Genomic DNA, 17,656 nt, shown 5'->3' with positions numbered 1-17,656 from the left:
GGGGAGGTGACTGGGCTTGTAAATAGAAAAACCATCGATCTTCCTTCCACTCATAGCCAACATTCCCTCCTTGCCCCAGTACACCTCCTCCCAAATAGGCTCAAGGTAGATAGAGGGTGCACTTCCTAACAACTTGCCTTTACCTTAGGGAAAAGGATAAACTTGATGAACCATGTGTGACACATTTTGAGGAAGACGTTTAAGAAATCGCTAGCAAGGCCAGGCGCAGTGGCTCACACCTGTAATCCCAGCACTTTGGGAGGCCGAGGCGGGCAGATCATGAGGTCAAGAGATGGAGACCATCCTGGCTAACATGGTGAAACCCTGTCTCTACTAAAATTACAAAAAAATTAGCCAGGCGTGGTGGCAGGTACCTGTAGTCCCAGCTACTCGGGAGGCTGAGGCAGGAGAATGGTGTGAACCTGGGAAGGGACTTGCAGTGAGCCAATATCGCACCACTACGCTCCAGCCTGGGCGACAGAGTGAGACTCCATCTCAAACAAAAAAAGAAAAGAAAAAAGAAAAACACTAGCGAAAAAGTATCAGAAATAGTACATATTTTGCACAGACTCAGCCATAGAACAGAGATCAGTCACGACTCTCAGACAAATTTCTTTAAGTCCCACATCTCATGGAAACAGTCAGCCCAAATGAGCAGAGTCATCTGAATATAGACGCCAGTTACAGAGCAATAAATGCATGCGGTTTAAGAAATATTTTCTAAAACTTCCAGACCTTGATACAGGAACAAAAAGACTACTTCGAAAATGCTTAAGAAAGGGACAACGTTGCCAGAATTCAAATAGTGGTTGCTGTGATCTGAATATTTGTGTCCTCCCCAGACATTATATGTTAGACTCCTAACCCCCAAGTGATGGTTTAGGAGGCTAAGTTTGGGGAAGGTGATTAGGTCATGTGGGGAGAGCCTTCATGAATGGATCAGTGCCCTTATAAAAGCAGCCCGAGAGACATCCTTTGTTCCTTCCGACAGGTGAGGACACAGCAAGCAGGCATTGTCTAAGAGCCAAAAAGTAGGCCCTCACCAGACACTGAATCAGCCTTGATCTTGCACTTCTCAGCCTATACGGCTATGAGAAATAGACTTCTGTTGTTTATAAACTACCCAGTTTTTGTTATAGCAGCTTAACTAACACAGTGGCCAACATATAATAATAGTGTGGTAGCCACAGATGTGCACTGCCCAGCTTGGCCAAGAGAGGACCTGCTACAGAGCGTGGTGAGCCAACAGTTCCAGATCCACCATCTTCAAGATCAACTTCAGCACTGTTCCCGGACTTCCCCTGGCCAACACCTGAGCACAGAGTGGGTACTGGAGCCAGGCCATGCCTGCCCAATGCAGGATTCCTTCAATAGACAACCTTTGCTTTGAACATCCCATTAGCTTCACCAAGTCTTTCCCAAGGAACACTGCAGTCTTCAGCTCTTCAAACCAAATCAGTCTTCTGTCTCCCTCTCTTTCCACAGGTGTGAGACATGCACTGCAATGTAAAGCCTCTCCTTGCCTGTCCCTGCTCCCCCCACCCATTGTCATTCACAGGTGTGTCCTCCAATAAGTCTCTTTCACTTCTAATGCCATCATGGTGTTCACTTCCTGAAGGACCTAAACTGCTACCAACAAATATATAAATCAATGTAATTCTGGCTCATCTCCCTGGGAGATAAAATAATGCTGAAAGTCTAAGTGAATGTTAACTATGGAGAGAACGAACTAATAATCAAAAGCCCACTCCTGCTATAGCTAACACAGTCCCTCCATAATGACATTAATACATTCATGAGGGTGGAGCCCTCATGACCTAATCAGCTCTAAAAGGCTCCAGTTCTCAACAATGTTACAATGGCAATTAAATTTCTATGTGAGTTTTGAAGGGGACATTCAAACCATAGAAACAACTCTCAAATAAAGTCTGCATTAGAAAACATCCAGGATTGTGAATTTGCTCTTCAAAAGGCCTTTCAGAGGCATTTCCATTCTTCTTTACCAATGATTTTTCAAGCTTCAATTCATTCCAGGTTTGTGTACTTCATCAAGCTTCCTTTCCTGCATGGTTTGTGACTCTAAATTATTTACTCGCATCACCTCCATATAAATGTTTATTTTCTTTGTAAAGGAAGAGAATGGAGGCACAGTATAATTAACCTTCCCATGATGTTGTAGATACTGAGAATGAATTTTTATTAGAGGGAAGGGTGGGAAGAAAGAGAAACAGCAAGTGCCTGCTTCATCCCCTGAGTGCCACCTGCATTTAAGGGCACAGACAGTGCCTACCCGAGAGCATCATGCCCACAGATCAGCCCACACACAGTGCCACTGATAGCTGTGAGAACACAAAGGCTGAGATAAATGTGGCACACACTTTAAGACTGCACATATTGGTCATCAAAAGATGCAGAATGAGCCCCCAGAAATATGAGGCTTATTTTAAGTTTTAAAATCAGCTTTTAACTCCCCTACAAAAATAAGAGTTTTTTTCCTTTTTAAAGCCTTCAGAACCTCTAATTCTCAATCTGTTCAGAGTCTTACCTCCTTTTACAAACTAACAAAAATAGGCATGCAACCAACCTCTGAAACTCAGCATAAGAAATTGAAATTGCTTTTTCAGAGTTTCTTTGCAGATCAGCATCTTAAATCAGATATTAGGGAGCAGGGCACCTTCTCTATCCTTTAAGAAAGGAGAAAAGATGCTGTCTGGACTCAGTATAAGAAATCCCATTCCTCCTGATTCTAAAGAGGAAAGATAGCACTAGCAGATACAGGAAAAGCCTGATCAAAATTTATAGAAGAAGTCGGGAGGAGAGGAAAAGCAAGAAATGGAGAGAGAAAGGAATAGGAAACAAACACTTATTGTGTACATTGTTTATATAACATCTCACTTAGTTCTTGCAATTATCCTATGAGATGGATGGTGCTTCTTCCATGAGGAAAACAAGACTGAAAGAGAAAAAATAACTTTCCCAAACATAAACACCTAGATCATGGCAGAACTGAAAGATTTAAAAGAATAGAAAAAGCATCCATTGTCCATTTAAAAAGCAGTAATTTTGAAAGGTGTGAATGTTGAAAAATTTCTTATAAGTTTAGCAAGAAATAAGAAATGGGCATGTTCTAATAGTAATTCATAGGATCCATTGTATTGACAGATTTGGAATAATAAACAGCTCATTTCTGAAAAAAATATAATTCCCTCAACTCAAAAGGCCTTTCAAAAGGCTTCTCAAATGAAATGGCCTTGACATTTGCCCCAGGTGAGTTAAACTTCACTAAGCTTAGTAAATGAGTCAATACCAACTGGGACACCACATTAATCTCATTTTCTTGATCCAGAAGAGCTCTCTGCAATAACTAGGTATTTGGAGGATGGGATTACACTCAAAAAATTCAATGGCATTTTATTTCCAGGAATTCTGCTACTAGACAAACTGTCTTCACATATCAGTGAAGAATTTTTCTGGTATCAAAGTTGATGTGAAGCAGTTTAGCAAATTCTATGCATACTGACTTCTCCCACTTGGAGCCCAGCTGCTGTGCAGTTTGGATATGGTTTTTTTGATCCCCCAAAATCTCATTTTAAAATGTGATCCTCAGTGTTGAAGGTGGGGCCTAATGGGAGATTTTTGGGTCATGGGGGTCTTGGATCTCTCACGAATGGCATCCTGCCATCCTTGCAGTAAAGAGTACGTTCTCGCTCTATTAGCTCCTGTGAGAGATGGTTGTTAAAAACAGCCTGGCACCTCACCCACCCTCTCTGCTGCTTCTCTCCCAATGTGATCTCCACACACTGGTCCCCTTCGCCTTCTACTATGAGTGGAAGTAGCTTCAGACCCTCATCAGAAGCAGATGTTGGTCCTATGCTTCCTGTACAGCCTGCAGAACCATGAGCCGAATAAAGCTCTTTTCTTTGTAAGTTACTCAGCCTCAGGTACTCCTTTATAGCCACACAAACAGACTAAGACACCAGCTAAATCTCTTTTGAAGACAGTGTAATATGTAAGCTTATAGTGCAAAAGTTTTTAAGTTAAAAGCTGCATTTCCCAGACTGCCCTGAGATAGGGTTCTGGGAGTGGTATAAGTAGTGACACTCAGTAATTCTTGCACAAGTCATGAATTGAAAACTGAGTTAACCAGGGGAAAAGGCTATGGCAGACTTCTCACGTTTTGTTGGTGCAAATCTAGCAGGCACAGTATGTCCCCAGAGTTGACAGTTTTGGCACAAATTTTCTGACATTCAGATTAAGCTAAGGTGGGGTAATCCTGAAAACAGAGCCAGCAGTGGGGACAGTGGCTTCTCTAATTCCTGCTGTAGCACAGAGTTCAAAAGAGTCAATCCCCAAAGCTTAGCCTGCAGCCCACAAGCACCCACTTCCCCGTTTCAAATCAGTTCATGTTTTAAAATAGCTAGAAAAGTTTATCTGTTACAACAGCCTGACTGGCATATAAAAGGCATCCATCTCAGTAAACAATGAACAGTTCCTTAAAACAAAATCTTTATTCTTTGCTAATTTATAGACCCTATCCATCACTAAATCTTATCAGCACTATTTTCAACATGTCTTCTACATCATGCCTTTTCTCATCACCATCCCCTGCCCATAGGGGTGTTAACTCCTTCCCATGGACCCCCCCAAAAAATCACAATATTTAAAAGAATCAGAGAAACAGTGTTTTCTTTGGAAAATATTGACTGTAAGTGGAGAGTAATATTAGATAAGTATTCGAATGAGCACAAGATAATATAGCCTTTACGAAACCGCCATAGAATACTAAAAACTATAAAATAAGCTGAAAAAAGTTAAGAAAGACCTAAAATAATGGAGATATAATCACGTTTATGGTCAAGAGATTCAATATTGTTAATATGCCAATTCTCCAAAATTTATCTGCAGATTCAAAGTCATCCTCATCAAGAAAGTAGCAGTTTCTGAATAAATAAAAGTTGAAAAGCTAAATCTAAAAATTAATTTAGAAAAGCAAACAACCTGGAATAGCCAAAATGATATGATATTTCAAAAAGAAAACAAAGATATCAGGCCTTATATTAACTGATTTTATTTACTATAAAGTTTCAGATATCAAAATAATGAGGTGTTGGCTTAAAAATAATTACATAGCTCAAGAGAACAAAATAAGTATTCCAAAAAGTAGGCTTACAAATATCAGGTAAATTGGTGTGATGTTTAATATTAAGTGTCAACTTGATTGAACTGAGGGATGCCTAGATGGTTGGCAATGTGTTGTTTCTGGGTGTGTCTGTGAGACCATTGCCAGAGAATATTGACATTTGAGGTGGTGGACTGGGAGAAGAAGACCCACCCTCAACGTGGGTGGGCATCATCCAATGGGTCGCCAGCCAGCTAGAACAGAGCAGGTGGAAGAAGATGGGATAGTATTGCTTGCCAAGTCTCCTGGCTTCCTTCCTTTTCCCATGGTGGATGCTTGCTTCCACTTCTCCTGCCCTTGAACATCAGACTCCAGGTTCTTCAGTCTTTGGACTCTGCGACTTGCACTGGTGGCTTCCCTAGGCTCTTGGGCCTTCAGCAGCAGACTAAAGGTTGTGCTGTTGGCTTCCCTGGTTTTGAGGCATTTGGACTTGGAGTGAGCCACTCTTTTCTTTCCCCAACTTGCAGACAGTCAATTATGGGACTTCGCCTTGTAATCACATGAGCCAATTCTCACTAATAATCTCCCTTTAATATATACATATATCCCATTGGTTCTGTCCCTGTGGAGAACTGTGACTAGTACAATCAGTATTTGACAATGATGCCAAGCATTTAGTAGAGAAAAATACATTCTCTTTAATAATTATGCAGGAAAATCCAAATACCCATATGAAAAGGAAATGGATTTCAATCCTACTTCATAATACAAACAAATATTAATGTGAAATAAAACATAGTGCTAATTATAAAAGCTAAATCTACAAAACTTCTAGAAGGAAATATAAAACGTCTTTGGTTTCTTGGGGTAATCATAAACTTCTTAGAGCACGATAAGCAAAAATCATAAAAGAGAAACATCGATGAATTGGACTTCATTAGAACTTCTTCTCTGCAAAAGACACTGTCTTAGAAAATGAAAAGATAAGTGACAGACTGAGGGGGAGAAAGTATTTACAAAATACATAGCAAGAGCATTAACAAAAAACCCATAATAAAAATGAACACTCTTCACCAAAAAAGATATGCAGATGACCAATTCCCACATCAAAGAGTGCTCATTATCATTAGTCATCAGGGTAATGCCAATAAAAATCACCATGAGACACCACTTCATACCCACTAGAGCAATGAAAAATCTCATAAACTGTTGATAAGAATGCAACATGATAAGCCACTTTAAAAAACACATTTTTACAATTTCCTATAAAGCTATGACCCAGCAATTTTGTTCTTAGATATTTGCCTAAGAAAAATGAGAACATACGTCCACACAAAGATTGCTATATGAATGTTCAGAGCAGTTTAATTCCTAATGGTCAAAATTCAAAACAATCCAAATGTTCCTCTGATGAAGGGATAAACTAAGTGTTTGTTTCATACAATGGAATGCTATTCAGCAGTAAAAAGGAATAAACCGCTGATACATGTAACAACATGGATGAGTCACACAATGCTAAATGATGAAAGACAAACAAAAATATGCACTATCATATTGGGATTATATGACCTTCTAGAAAAAGCAAAACTAAAGGAACAGAAAGCACATCAATAGTTGCCATTGACTAGGGGTAGGCAGAACAGATTGACTCCATAGGGGCATTAGATAACTTTTTTAGAAGGTAGAATTGTCTATACCTTGATTGTGACAGTTATGTGATTGTATACATTTAACAGTCATCATCAAACTGTACACTTAAATGAATAAATCTTAAAGATGCATTACACCTCAATGCTTCATATGAAAAATAAAAGAACGATAAGCTTGCTGGGAAGCTGCTGTGAAACACATAGGAGTACATGCACTGGGTCATATTTGCATCCAAAAATAATAGCTTCTATTACTCGTTTTGTCCCAAAGACTTAGGCATAAGAAGATAATGCTTTACTTTGGACTCTGATAAATAGAGGAATAAAGATTGAAAACATAAACTTCTAGTCTAGGCATCATCAATTTAAATACCTCAACGGGCCAGGACAATAACTGAAATGGGTGAAATAAGCAAGAAAAGGAACAGTCCGAGTGTGATGGTACATGGCAATTGACTTAACCACAGTGACAATGAAGAGTTGTTAAAACCTTGACAATGTGGAAAGTGTATATGCTCAGAGCATGGGATCAGCTCCCGTGGATTGCTGATGTGCAGGATGCAGGCCCAGTTTTGTCATCTTTCCAATTTCTTGAGAATTAATAAGTTTAGATTTTGGATGTTAAAGCTCTTAATCTAACCATGAATTAAAGTTTTCTGCAAGTCAGTATGTGGAATCCAAACCAAATGTGTTTGCATAACAGATTGAGCGATGTGCCATCAGTCTGGCACATATGCGCCATCAGTCAGCACCAACGGAATTAAAAATAGGGAATACATATCCAAACACTAAAGAAGAAAAAGTACAGAGAAAATATATTAATATAAATATACAGAATAAAAAAAACGGTGACAGCTAACCTCCCCAAAACAGAAAGCATATAACAACATAAAAATGGTAAGACTAAATAGTTACAAAAATTCGTATTAACTTGCCAGATAGCTTTCTTAATGTCAAAGACATTAAGTTGGCTCAAAATAAACATGAAAATAAAGAACATATACCAGAAAGTTCATTTTAAACAAACCCTAGAAATAATTAGTAGAATGAGTAAAAACTACAAAAGAAGTTTGTCAGAGAAAAAAACCAAAATCCTTGCTGTCATATCAATATCAGAAAAAAATAAAATATAATGTTAATATCAGAAAAGTTAATATATGGAAAATGGCTTATTTTACATACATGGAGTTCAAAATAATAATATGATTGCTAACCCAAATAAAAATATTTCAATGTTTAAAAAGGAATAAAAAATAAATTTAAACTTTTTAAAAATATATTGAGATGGAAAAGACTTTTAAAAATCATATTGTCAAACCCTAAATTTATAAAGAAGAAAGAAAACGAAAGAGGATACATTTAACTACATAAAGATTAAAGGCAAAAACTTTTGTGAACAATTAAAACTGAAAGTGCATTTACAATGTGACACAGAGTTATTAACATCTTTAAAATATAAGCAACTGCTCCCAAATCTAATAGGAAATGGGCAAATGTACCAATAAGATAGATTTAAAATGTTGGCAGGAACTTAATATTTCTTAAAAGAAGAGTGTTTAGTAAATAAATGGGCATCTAATTGATAGATTATTATTCACACTGAAAATTATGGTTGAAAGAATGATGAAAAACATTGAAATATTAATTATAATAAAAAGTTTTTTAAACTAATATTACAAAACCCTTATTGTCATCAATCACTGTTTTAGGGGCTGTCCCAGTTGAGCATCTTGATGTAATACATTACAGATCTCCCATATCATCATCTTCCACTGTTAAAATTCTACAAACTATGGAGCCAGTGCAATAGAATTGGATTATGATTTCTAACCATAGCACTGCTAACACATCAATTTGATGTTAGGGATACTTAATATCCCACACTAGTGTATGTAAAATCCATGTTTGTTTTCTACTTCTAAAATGACATAAAAACACATTTAGATCATGTCAACTAACTACACTATTTATAAAAGGATTTTCCCATTCTATGTAATAATATATGACTTAAATTTATCTGTGAATTTAAATTTTTAATCAAATTACCCTTGTTTTGATCATTATGCTACTTAATTTTTATTTCTTCAGAAGAAGGCTAAAATATACCAAAAAGATACTACCTTTATCTTGAGGAGTAAGAAGCAAGAAGAAGTTCAGAAATAAAATCAATGTCCAAGTATGTATTCTGAATCAGCAGAAGATATGAAGCTAGCTCTTGTTGGACTTAGTCATAGCCATAGGAAGACTGAACAAGGAGACAAACATTAATGACAATCATATACTACTTCACTAATGGGGCAATTTTGCCCTATGTGTAAATTTATTCTAGTAGCTGCCCTTTCTATTCATTAGCTCCATCTGGACATCAGCAGTGGATACAGTTACTCCTCAGCTAAAATCCTTGAGACTTAAGACAGTACAGAGATGAATATTGATGTAAAGCTAAAAGCTCTATAAAAATTATCACTGCTATTGTTCAACTTTTCCCCTGAATATTGATGAATCAGAACTGAAAACTATCCCCTTACCTAAACTCGATTCTATGCCAGACAATAATAAATTGATTTCCTTTCTGAAAAAGAATGCATGGTAACACAGTAAATGATCATTTTTCATTTGAAAGAAGTAGAAATGTTATTTGATCTGTCATATGGTGCCTTCCTACTGGTTTCATAAGTCCTAATTCTTCCCAATATCTATTACCTGACCAAAGCCTCCTTAGGTGTATGTTATGATTACATCCTTACTATGACTGGATAGCTAATGCCACAATAGTCATTATTAATCACTCAGTAAATACTTCTGAGTACCAGTAATGCAAAGACAGACCACCAGCAGAACTAGATTGCAGACTTTAAGTCTTGTCTCATTAGTACATTAGTTTAGCAGCAAAAAAAAAAAAAGGTTTATCAAAGTAATTATTAATCATCTGAACTATCTGAACAGATATGAGTTAATAATTATCTGAATTATTTTTACAATGTTATTAATGTCAGTACTTGTATTTTATTATTATAAGTTCTCTAGATTCTAAAAGAATGAAGTTCCAGCGAAAGGAAATATCAAAAAAGGTGGGTATGGGAGTGATGTGGCAACTGTAAACATCGAGAAATAAACCATCAGAAATGTGGCGTCCTACACATGGGAAAAACCTAAATATAGGGACAGTCATAAAGACAACCATGCCTACTTCACATTTCTCACTAATTTTTCTTCTATAGCAAATCATTCACACTCATCATCTGTTTTAAATTCAAGTGCTTAAAGTATAATTTTCTGAGAGTGGCTTATATAGAACTACTTTGTGTTCTCTATCATTTTTAAGGGGACTCTAAATTGAAAAGTAAAATGTCCTTATCATTGGTTTCAAATAAAATTGCAACTTTGCATGTGAGAACAGAATGTACTTTGTCCCCTCCTCTTTTGTTTACTTAATTAATGACCTGAAAACAAAATAAAAATTGTGATACATTCATAGAATAAGGTGATATATTGAGTTTGGAATCCTTGCTACAATCCAAAGTGAAAAATTGCAGAAAATAATATTGGCAGATTTTGCAAATAGATACCTAATGAAGGACAACATTAAGTTACTCTACTCATTAAGTAATTCCATTTAAATGCGGTACAATCTAGTATCTTACACCTGTGAATAAAATTTATTACACAGGTAATGTCTTACACTACCTAATGAAAATGTAATGCATTTTCTGATACAAGTGAAAATATGTTCATAATTTTATTTTGCCTATGTATTCATTTATTCAATGTGTATTTATTGAGAAGCTACCATGTGCCAGGCATTGTTCTAGGACTGGGCATGTAATACTGGACCAAACTGACAAATCCTTTGCCCTTATAGGTCCTTATATTTTCCTAATGGGAGATAGACAACTACAAAAATAAATATTTAATAACTTTATGGGCCAGGCACAGTGGCTTACACTTTTATTCCCAGCACTTTAGAAGGCCATGGCAGAAAGATAGCTTGAGGCCAGGAATTTGAGACCAGTCTGGTCAACACAGTGAGACTCCATCTCTACAAAAAAAATATTTAATTAGCTGGGCATGATTGCACACACCCACAGTCCCAGGTACTTGGGAGGCTGAGGTGAGAGGATCACTTGAGGCCAAGAGTTTGAGATTACAGTGAGCTTTGATCACCCCACTGCACTTCAGCCTGATTACAGAGCAAGATGCTGCTCCACAAAATAAAAAATAAATTTAAAATGTTCTTGAAATAAAAAATAAAGAAAAACAACCAGAGGAAGAGAATAGAAATGACAGGGCTGCCATTTTATATATTGTGGTCTTGGCAGGATGCTAAAAAGCTGAACAGAATGAGGGGCCAAGTCTTTCAATTACATGAAGAACTTTCTAGGCCAGGAAATAGTAAGTCCACTGGCCCTGAGTTGGGAATGTACTTGAGATGTTTGATGAACATGCTTGAAGTGGGGTGAGTGAGGGAGAGAGTAGAAATGTCAGAAAAGTACTGAAAGGACAAATCATTTAGTCCTTAAAAGCCATGATATATGACATAGGGTAATAACTAAGGCTATATATTTCAGAAGAAAGCCACACAAAGTAAATTTCTGTGAGGATCTTCAGCTGCTACCGTGATCCAAAAGTCCTCACACTTTAAAAGTTGACTTTTGGCTCTTAATATTTGTGACAAGCTATAGCAAGGAAGACAGAGAAGCAGAAGGGAAAAGTTAGGAGAGGAAATACATTTGGACTCGTGGTAGAACACACTTCCCTCACTGCTCTGGAAAATAATCTATCTCGTTGTTAGGAAAGGTATTTCTCGTAAGATGTATTTGCTTTACACTCTAGAATCTGGTCTTACTGACATCAGGCCCTCCAGGGCCTTTCAACTAAGCCAACAACCTGGTCCTCTCCCTCAACAGAGTTATGTAATCCAGTCAGCATAGGTTGAAACCATTCGCTCTGTGTTCCTATTTGATATCCATTTCTATACATCATAGAGAACCACATCATAACGGTGACAGGAATTACAATGCTGGTTAAAGCTGAAAGTGTGCTAAAATATCCTGCTTACATGATAAATTAATATGATGATTTAGAATCTAGTCTTTGAATAAGGGAGAAGAAAGTGTGGTTCCTTACAATACCTCTCAAGCTCTGGTCATTTCTTCTGTAGGGGTGACATCTCTTCAATCCAATTTGAATCACGAAGTCTTTTTCCCTCATTTATATGTTCTAGAGTGCTTCTGTAACAACATTAATTGAACATGAACTACAACAAGACATTTCACCACTGATTGCAGAACCTCATTTAAAATGAGGTTTTACATAAAATACAGGCTTTTGCTTGTGGAAAATAAGAACTTGTTCCATACATCAAGCACTCTGTATATTAAATTTGAAAGAGAAGTCTAAGGCCACTAATTTTCCTATCTGATACAGAAAGCAAGCACATCAGTTAAAAAGAACTTTCATCTGCTAACAATGAGTGTTTGCCAGTTACCCAGTATAAATATCAAACCTCTTTAATAATGTGATTTTTTTTTTTTTTTTTTGGAGAATGCTGTCTCCAAACTAAGTCCCTAATGCACAAGTGATAGTAAGAGCTAATGAAAGCAGCTACTCTATTGTAGGCATACTGAATCAGGATGTATTCATGTCAGGCTAAGTGGGCCCTAGTTACAGTCACAAGGCAGCAATGTCAGCTTGCCACAAATATAAGGTACTCCTCCTTGCCACATATTTATCATGAGAAGGTTTGCTCTCCCACAGACAGCGGTTGCTTAAGTTATGCATGTTTGTACTGTACGACTCTGCTCCATCTCTGGTCATATATTACTGGACCAAGTTATAACCTGACCAAAGAGATAATTTATTGGCTTGTCAGAAGCCAGTGGGAATCTGTTTAGATCTTTAAAATGAGACAGCATTTTAAAGTTGGGAATTGGGAGATGAGCCCAGTATTAGAATGAAAATCCAAGAGCATCCTTGGACTAATGAAATATTACTGTGGCCTTATATTTCAATATTTCTTTGTATTCCATAAACTACTATAAGAGTGTTGCTTTTATTTAATTTGTATTTAAGTCATTCTGAAATGAATTTCTGTGATTCAATGCAACAAAGTTTTGATAGAGAATGCCACCATGAAAAAAAAACACAGAAATCATGTTCTAACTAACAAAGTCACTCATTGAGTAATTGACAAATTGCTGGACGCTCAGGGCTGACAAGTGTGAGAATTTTTCAAATGTTTTCAAAACTTTCAGTAAACTAGGAATAAAGAGAACTTCTCCAATTTGATAAAGAGCATCTATAAAAAATCCTACAGCTAACACCATACTTAATAGTGACAAACGTGAAGTGTTTCCACTAAGATGAGGAACATAGCAAAAATATTCCCTTTCATCACTGTTTTTCAACATTGTACTAGAAGTCCTAGCCAATGCGATAAGACAGGAAAGGAAAGAAAAGGTAAACAGATTAGGAAAAAAGAAATAAAACTTTCTTGAAATATTCAACAAAAATCTCCTGGAACTCATAAATGATTGTAGCAAGTTTGCAGCATACAAAGTTAACATACAAAAGTAAATCACTTTCTTATATACCAGCAACGAACAAGTGGAATTTGAAGTTAAAAATACAATACTGACGTATTGACTTCCACTTCCAAAATGGCACTGTAGAAACAAGCAGGCTTCATTCCCCCTCACAGAAAATAAATATACAGCACTGAGATTATCACTGGCAATACCTCCACAACTCAAATATGATGAGTCAGTTCCCAGGGCCACAGAGAATTAAAAAAAAACCTCTAAGCAGATGATAAGAGAATGGGATTTTCATATCTGTGATGCCCCTCTGTCCAATCCCCCTGGCACCAAGCATACAGAAAATTTCCTTCAACTCAGCTTCTACACTGCAAAAAGTGAGATCAAGGTAGACAACCAGTTTTCCCACCATCTTGGGTTCTTTGGCAGAAGACCTGTGCATGCTCATACCCACAGGAAATATTACGAGTGCCTAAAGGGAAACATAACCCTGAGGACAGCCAGAAACAGAGATGGAAGGTGGGACTATCATCCCCAGCCCTGAAAACTCTTGTCTGTAACTCAACCAAAGGAGACACCAAATCAGAGTGGCTGTTCGGAAGCACCACATCTTAGGAGGTACATTCCACAGTGCACCTGGCCAGGAACCCCTGGACAGTCGTTCCACACTGCCAGTATATCCCCTTTGGGACCTCCCCGATTCTGGATAGTCAGCACTGTGTTTGCTAGAGGTGAGGCAAATCTGGACTTTAGGCTCAATGCAATGCTGGAAAGCAGACAGTAACCCAGTGGAAAAAAATACAAGAAGTTCAACAGGAAATTATGAAGACTCTCTAAACAAACATAACCAATACAAAACAAAACAAGCCAGACAGCGAAGAATGGAATAAGTTATCTTTCAGCACTAAGACATAGATGTACAACCACAAGAAACAACAACAAACAAAATTAAAAATCAAATAATTATTAAAAACTAAAAATTAAGTAAAAATACTGGTTACATTATCAAACAGGCATAAATCTAACAAACTGTGTACAAGATCTGTATAAGGAAAACTACAAAACCCTCATGAACAAAATCAAATAACTAAATTAATGGAGAGATATTCCACATACATGGGTAGGCAGATTCAATATTGTCAAGATGTTAGTTCTTCCCGCTGGATCTATAGATTCAATGCTAGCCCAATCAAAATTTTAGCAAGTTCTTTTGTAGATATCAACAAATTTATTCTGAAGTTCATATGGAGAGTCAAAAGACCCAGAATAGCCAACACAAATTTGTTTTTTTGTTTTTGTCTTTTTGTTTTTGATTTGTTTTGTTTTGTTTTGTTTTTTTAGATGGAGTCTTGCTCTGTTGCCCAGGCTGGAGTGCAGTGGCGCGATCTCAGCTCACTGTAACCTCCGCCTCCCCAGTTCAAGCGATTCTTCTGCCTCAGCCTCCTGAGTAGCTGGGACTATAGGTGCCCACCACCACACCCGGCTAATTTTTTGCATTTTTAGTAGAGACAGAGTTTCACCGTGTTAGCCAGGATGTACTTGATCTCCTGACCTCGTGATCCACCAGCCTCGGCCTCCCAAAGGGCTAGGATTACAGGCATTGAGCCACAGCGCCCGGCCAGGTAACATAATTTTTAACATACCTATGCGGACAACTGCCAAGACCAAAGAGAAGGGCTCAAAGTGAATGGATTCCTAAAGGTACTTAGCAGAAATTGCTCGGAACTCAATAAAGGAAATCTCTCAGCTATGACATACCTCTAAGAGTATTTCACTAAAGGGCCATTTTTTTTTCTTTTAAATCACATTTAAAAAATTAGTTTTACCATTCATGCAGAACACCAAACCTATCAAGGTACCTGAAAAATCCTTTTGGTGATTGAAAAAGTGATTGGCTTTACCCAAAGAGCCTCACAGCAGCTCCCAAGGTTGACTGTAGAATTAGAATGGTTTCTGTAGAATTCTGTAGAATGGTCTGTAGAATGGTTGACTGTAGAATTAGAATGGACTGCAGAATTAGAATTAATGGTTTAAAGACTTGCACTCTCAAGCAACTGATTTTGTACCTCAGAGCTGGTGTCATTAACCTATTATGTTCAGGCTTCTTTGCACCTACACCTTAACTCTTTCACTATCAAAATGTATGGATTTAAATATATTAGAGCAAAGTAATCACAAAACTGAATTAAAATGAGTCCATAAATGGCTCCCTGGTTTAAAGTAGGATGTCAGTGCCATTCTGAGAGTGGCCAGTACCACTTCACACCTGTCAGGAGAATTGAAATTACCCGATCTAGAAAGGCATCTACCTGAGTGTGACTGTGAAGGTTTTAAATAGTCACTACTACCAGATCTCCTCGTCTATGACGGAGTTTAACATTCCACCCATGTCACAAATGCTTTAAGGTCCTTTCTGAATGACAGCATTCTGCCTAAGTTTTCTGGGGCTGCCTGCCAGAGTCAATCTCAGCTAACATCCTCAGGACACACTTGGATCTCTCAATAATGCTGCCCCCATAAGAAGAGAATGTCTTGTGCATTGCCAAGTTCAGGAGAGAAACTGTTCTCTTGTCCATCTCTGTCACACTAAATCAGGCTAGTGGCCAAAACTTTCTTAAATTGGTTTCAGAAATCTAGAATTCTTCTTTAGATTATTTTTTTATAGCTCAGCAGTTTGATGTATTCATTCCAACTCACAGATTACTACTGTATTCTATTAAAACAAAGGGAAAATATGTATTTTATTTTGTTAAGCTCCCAACATTACTAATGCAGAAGATTTCCTACTATGTGTAGGATAGCAGGACATGCCATGTTCCAGCCTTTATTTGACTTAACTGCCAGAGAGCTAAATTTGATGCAAAGTCTTATTTTATACAACTGACAGGTAGGGTCAGATTGTAAGAAAAGCCTTATTTATTTTAGCAAAGAAAAGGAAAAAAGTGTATGAAGGAATAGGAAGAATAAAATTATACAATAAATGCTGCCTTACTACTCTAACATGTCTAATCCTGAGCACTTGTTTCTCCTCAGTGTGACATTAAACAGTGTTCCTACAGTATAAGTAGATTTATTTTCTTTAAATTCCATAAAGCTGTAAATGACTTAGATAGAAAGATAGGCTATTTAGATGAGTAAAACAGTACAATCATAAGCAATTTTTAAAAATTGCTCTGGTAGATTAATTACCTTGGAGTTTTCTCTCTCTTTCTTCTGTGGTGCTATTTTGGGGAATTGCCTATTACTTAAGGAAACCTGAAGCCAATGCCTTCCCAGTCTCAATATCTATCTTCAGGATTGCTGGAGACCATACCAAAACACTATCACTTATGTTCTTATCCCCGGCTACTCCCAGGCTTCACTCACAAGCAAAGTTTATATCATCAAAACCTAAGGATATGACTTCACCTATTCCTCTCATGTCTCAATTGTCGAGAGCATCCAGTTAATGAAATCAAGATTAGAAATCAAGTCTAATCTATGTTGGGATCAGATGTCCTCCTTCTATTCTATAGCTATAGCTTGCTAAATAAAAAATGCTTTCCCAGAAAACAATGATGACCAGATGAGAGGGTACGAGCAGATGCATAAAAACCTTCCACTCAGTAGAAAAACAACTCCAGGGTATGCCACAGACATGGAGCATGCATCAGCAGATGCAGTACTGGGCAAAGAGGAAAGTGAGTTGTAACAACCATGGAATGACTTAACCACTGAGAAAACAATCCATAGAATAACAACAACAAAAGTCACCTGCCTTTTATATTAATTACACAATCCGAATTTTAGATATCTTTTTTTCCAAGTGATCATATGAAAAATTGCCTGCAAAGAAATACGTGGTAAATCATAAGTGAGAGAAATGTCAACCTAAATCCTAAGTTCAGCTCTCTTCTACTCTCCCAGAAGGAATCTTGTGATTCCATAGCTCATTAGCTTTGACAACCACACACACACACACACACACACACACACACTCATTTGCTTTGCTATTGCAAACACTATTGTAACTCATTCTCTATTTATATATAAAATGCTTACTAAACATATAAAATGTGAAAAGACATATCAGTACCATATTGTATTTTGCTGTAACCTAAATCATTGCTTTATTTTTCATAGTCATAAATGATTCCCTTATGGCTTTGTCATAACCCAAAAGATGAAAACTTCTTTAGGTGACTTTCCAATCACTCTCTAATTTTATTCCTAACTTTGGTCTAGAAAAGAAAACAAATTAAAATACCTTGAAAAAAAAAGATATTTTCTTTTCAAAGATTCATTCAACCGGAAGCAAAATGTTCCACTGTGACTTGACAGCCTCCCATTTCAAATCAGAATCAACTGAACTT

General features: G+C 37.1%; 1 long non-coding RNA gene across 1 annotated transcript; it reads right to left on the bottom strand.

Moving 5' to 3' along the window:
• Nucleotides 1-5,112: 5,112 nt before the first annotated feature.
• LOC126955406 (uncharacterized) lies at nt 5,113-15,243 on the bottom strand. Its single transcript, XR_007725920.1, has 4 exons — nt 15,164-15,243; nt 11,901-11,999; nt 8,889-9,013; nt 5,113-5,751 (listed from the first exon to the last, which is right to left on the bottom strand). It is a non-coding gene; the product is annotated as an uncharacterized LOC126955406 (long non-coding RNA).
• Nucleotides 15,244-17,656: the final 2,413 nt, after the last annotated feature.

Source organism: Macaca thibetana, chromosome 5 (assembly GCF_024542745.1).
Source record: "Macaca thibetana thibetana isolate TM-01 chromosome 5, ASM2454274v1, whole genome shotgun sequence".
In the NCBI taxonomy this organism is placed as follows: Eukaryota; Metazoa; Chordata; class Mammalia; order Primates; family Cercopithecidae; genus Macaca; species Macaca thibetana.
This window is presented reverse-complemented; position numbering and strand designations above follow the sequence as displayed.